General features: G+C 51.5%; 1 pseudogene; it reads left to right on the forward strand.

The window, feature by feature from the left end:
* The first annotated feature begins 3,341 nt into the window (after positions 1–3,341).
* The window catches only part of LOC119374204 (lysosomal acid glucosylceramidase-like), a 28,643-nt pseudogene continuing 26,708 nt past the window's right edge, over positions 3,342–5,276 (forward strand).

Below are 5,276 nucleotides of genomic sequence, written 5' to 3' on the forward strand. Positions count from 1 at the left end.
TAGTTCTTTTTCTCAAATGTGAGTCAACACTCTTTCCATACAAATACTGCAAAGCTTTCACTTCCCACCTTTTACGTTCCTTAGTTTCTAAGGAACATAAACAGCTGAAGTCTTTACAGACTTCAGCGCCACCACACATCTGCACGTAGTACAGTGAAGTATAGTCTGTACCTCATTATTTACCTTCGTTATTTTAGGCATAGCGTAAAATGTAGGATTATAAAAAGATTGTGTAGGGTAAAGAAGGGTAATTTTGACTGTGATATAGTGTACTTTCCAAAAATTGGTTGGCTACACTGGTGCACACTGAAGAACACCAGATGGTCCAAATTTCCACAGTCCTCCACTATGGCGTGCTTCAAAGAATGTAAATTTTCCTTCAAAGAATGTAAAATTTATTGTCCTCGCAGTTCCTTTTCTTCTCTGAGCCTGTTTTGCTGGCTCTAAGATCACTTCTGGATATGCCTCGGTCGCGTGCTGTTGCCTTGACAGAGTCATTATACGCTGAGTTGCTCAAGATAATCTGCAAGGTTTTATTCGAGGTCTGGATATTTTCCCGTTTTCAGCCCATAGTAACTTTTCCTGATAGACGGGCAGCTGAAGATATCCCATCGCACTACTCACGGTCACAGGCCTCACGCACACGAAAAAGACATGACGCAGCTAAATTCAGTGTTCAAAATAGCCTTCCTTTGTCGTGCACTTCCATAATCAACATGGCTCATCACAATTTGCACTTCACTGGGAACAGATACAACACGCACAGGTCCCACGCGAACCAACGCGAACTGCCCGCAAAATGTGCTCGGCCGCCATTGTGTAATGGCGATGACAGTGCACCTGACCCATCTGACGTTCGGTTTCTTACTCTATTGTAATGCACAGACAATTTTTGTTCCCGTTGTCGTTTTCTTTTTTTTTACCCCACTCCCCTTGCGTTTGCCCCTCTGACCACGGCGGAGGGGCCCCAAGCTCCTGTGTTCTCCTTTGTACTCCAGCTGGGAAACTCAAGAACACAGGGGAAATACAAAAGGACGCCCCTACTCTTATTGCTTTCTTTGCTGATAAAGCCCGCACCTCCGGCACCCACAGGCTGGGGGAGGGGATACCGGCTTTATCCGGTATCCGCGTCGCGATTTGCTTCGCATCTTTGCTCCCGGAAGCGCTTTTTAAAAACCTTTTTTGCGTTTCGGTCGCCTGAATGCCCTACCAAGACTGCAGTGTTCGTTTCGCAGAATCCCCAGTGTTGTCAGTCGCCGCGAAAGTTCGTCTTAACTGAAGAGTACAGTTGGGCGGTTCGTCTTAAGCGAATTTTTTTCCATTGAGTCTATGGGAAACCAAACAAACGGTCCCGTGTTGTTCGGCATAAGCGAGAATTCGTCTTAACCGAGCTCGTCTTAACAGGAGTTCACTGTACTTTGCCACAGCTAAAATGACACTGAACTGACTGATTAACAAGAACTTCTTAACATATTTTAATTATTGTCTCGAGGGCACTGTTTATATTAGAAAGTTGTGTGCGACAATTTATGGCATGCCCTTTCTTTCTTTCTTTTTTTAATTACCAAAGTTGAACATAATTTGAGAGATTGCTCATTGAATTAGTTATAGTTACACATGTCCAGTGTTGGATATCGTGGCAGAGCCCTCGTTGGAAAGGCCTGTGACCAGTGAATGGCAATAAAAATTTCATGCACCCAGAACTGTTTCAGCAAAATTTCTGAGTACTAAATGTGAGTTCCCAAACACAGCTGCCAGAAACAAATTGCTGGTCTCTGCACCAACTTGTTACAGCACCGTGCACCCCTATCTTTGTTGGCAAGATGATTTCGTGCTTTTCCAACAGTCATTCAGCTACTGCAAAGAGTTATTCGATCACTTCACATGAGACCTTAACTTAAAAGTCATGAGAGAATGTGCACTGGTTAGACCAACAGTAGAAGCATTTCAGCGGGTAACTATTGCAAGTGATGATTAAATGTTCACTTGTGCACTTCCTAAACTAAAGTGTGTGTCAACAGAGGAAACTCAGCACACAAAGCATAAACAGTAAGGATTGCACAAACAGAGTAGCATGCGACATCCACACCTTGCAGCAGCCATCACAAGGGGCCATGCACCTTGTGGGATGAAAGATGAGCAACCCTGAAATACCTCTGTGGACTTGATATCACAATAAACCTGAGGACATTATTAACGAAAGTACCATTCAGAAAATGGTTCCCACAAAGCCAACACTAAGTTTTTATATGTATGTAGCGGCATCTTCATCACCGCTCACGATCATCATCACCATTTTACCACTTACGCGCCGCGCCTCTCGCGCAGCTAATGCTCAGAGCTCGAGGCGTGAGCAGAAGAACGAGCTCACGCTCCTAGAGGCTGGACGCCGGCAGCCGCTGCCGCTCTGCTTGTACCAGGGCCTTCGAATAAAGTGGCGAGACTTCGGCACGGCCACGTCGGCCGCCTTCACGTCTACTCTCTCGCTACAATTGGTGACCCGGAGAACACGCCCTTCGCCGAGCGGCCCGCTGCCATGCTTCCACGACTCTGCCCTCCAGTTCCGCCGTTTCACCCGGCCTACCCCCGAGCGTGGTTTATGCAGCTCGACGCCTGCCTCGCGTGAATGGCGTCACCGCACAGCCACTAATGCACGACATCTTGCTTGACGCCCTCCCGGCTGAGCTGCGTCATATGTCCGCCGCGTCGTCCTCCAGTCCACAGCCATATGACGACCTCTGCGCTGCGGTGCTGGCCCGCTACGGCGAGACGACCGCCCGCTACCGGGGACCCGTGAGTTCCGGGTTTCCCCTCCGCCAACGCGAGCGGTACCACCCGGCCCGCAGCCCTCCCATACCCACGACCTACCTTCCCCGGCTACGTCTCTATGCACCTCTCGTCCGGCCACCAGCGCATTGGTTCCCGCGCCGGACGACCCGCCCGACGATGTTCAGGATCCCACGCCCGACGACGTTGCTGCTGCCCATCGACCAGTCCGCCACGAGGTGCGTTTCTTCGACGACCTCGGCCGACGGTCCATCAGGCATGCCCGCCATCCGCCCGTCGTCCCTGGCCTCGCCGGCTCGCGACACGTCCCTGACCACAGCTTCCACGCTGGCTGCCTTGCCGCCGACCTGGAAGCTGACACGGACAACCTCTCGCCCACTGTTCGCCCCTCGCTCGCGGAGGTTTCGCCGTCAACGGTACCCGAACACGACCTTTCACCGACTTCTAAGCTCTGCGCCTCTTGTCAGCAGCGACCAGTGTCGCCCTCGACGTCTACCGCAGCAGAAGTTCGTGCCCCTTACCAACTCCGGCCGCACTTGCAGGACGCTGCTACTATGACGGAAGCGCCTGAGGACGACATGCCTGCTGGTTCGCCAATGGCAGAGCAAGCCAAACATGTGACGCCTGCCACGTCGGCCGGCATCCAGCATCCTGATCAGCGCACGAGCCCTCCTGTGCCACCTGCAGAGGGTGCTTCAACGCGAACAGGTGCATCATCCGATCCTGCAGCGACTACGCCTGCTCGGTGTCACCGCAGATTTGCTCCTGAGCCCTTGACACAGGACGCCGCCCACCTGACATGTGGCCACTGTGCAGGCGCGCTGTGCCGACATCCGCGTCAGCGCTGTGCCCGCACAGGAAAGACCCATCGCAGCAGCTACTCGCCGATGGTTGCTCGTCGTGGCTTCACTGCGCCATTTCGCATTGTTTCGCGCACATCGCCCGCACCAGCCCTTGTGCACCCGCCCTCAACTCCATCTTCCAGCCGCACTCACTTGCGCCAACCGGTCCGCTACCGAAAGGCCCCTTCATGTCGTCGTGGGATCCGCCTGGGCATGACACCAGCGTACTTTCGCCTAGTTTCCCCGCCCTCTACGCTTCTCCCAGCCGCCAGAGCCCAGCCAGAGACCCAGAGTTCCCGATAGTCCTTCACCGTTGACGACCTGGACTGCCCACGGACATTCTGTCTCGTGTCACCACCCTTGTATATACGCCCCCATAGTTTTTCATTTCGGCTTCATTTCTGCGGGGGGGAGTAATCTGTAGCGCATCTTCATCACCGCTCACGATCATCATCACCATTTTACCACTTTCGCGCCGCGCCTCTCGCGCAGCTAATGCTCAGAGCTCGAGGCGCGAGCAGAAGAACGAGCTCACGCTCCTGAGGCTGGACGCCGGCAGCCGCTGCCGCTCTGCTTGTACCAGGGCCTTCGAATAAAGTGGCGAGACTTCGGCACGGCCACGTCGGCCGCCTTCACGTCTACCTCTCTCGCTACATGTATATATACCGGGTGTCCCAGCTATCTTTAGCCAAGAGTTAAAAAACTATATAAGGGGCAGGAGAGTGAAATCAGTTGCAAATTGCTGACAGCCACCTTGCGCACTACAGACAATTTTTTGTTTTGTAATTAACTAATTTGTTAATTAGAACGATTAAACAAACTTGCTAAATATTGACTTTAGGCGAGAAATGCTGCTTGTAAACTTCGAGAGCGTCTTCAGAAACCTTAATTCCATTATTTGCGATAAAGAAAGTCTCACGTATACCATTTTTTTCCAAGCTGCAAAGAAAGCCCGCGAAATACAAAAAGAACCACGTGTGCTAGCGCGCGCGCGCGCGCGCCGCGAGTATGCTGCCCTCAGCCGTCGTTTGAGCAAACGAAATCATGCGGCCGCGACTCGCCGGCTCCGTTGCAGCGTAGGCAGATATGTGGGCGTGGTTTTCTTCGCCCGTTGCCAGCCAGTTGGCGCGCATGACGATGCAAGTTGTAGCAAGCGCGGGCCAAGAAACCACCTTTAACTGATCGGCCTACCGCTGCAACGGAGACGGCGAGTCGCGGCCGTAGGTGATTTCGTTCGCTCGAGCCACGGCTGAGGGCAGCATACTCGCGGCGCGCGCGCTAGTCACGTGGTTCTTTTTGTATTTCGCGGGCTTTCTTTGCAGCTTGGAGAAAATGGTATACGTGAGACTTTCTTATCGCAAATAATGCAATTGGGGTTTCTGAAGACGCTCTCGAAGTTTGCAAGCAGAATTTCTCGCCTGAAGTCAATATTTCGCAATTTAGTTAAATCGTCCTAATTAACAAATTAGTTAATTACAAAACAAAAAATTGTCTGTTGTGCGCAAGGTGGCTGTCAGCAATTTGCAACTGATTTCACTCACTCGCCTGCCTCTAATACTGTATTTTTTAACCCTTGGCTAAAGATAGCTGGGACCCTGTGTGTATATATATGTATATATATATATATATGTATATGATATAAGTTCC

The sequence above is a fragment of the Rhipicephalus sanguineus genome, chromosome 11 (genome assembly GCF_013339695.2).
Source record: "Rhipicephalus sanguineus isolate Rsan-2018 chromosome 11, BIME_Rsan_1.4, whole genome shotgun sequence".
NCBI classification, from domain to species: domain Eukaryota; kingdom Metazoa; phylum Arthropoda; class Arachnida; order Ixodida; family Ixodidae; genus Rhipicephalus; species Rhipicephalus sanguineus.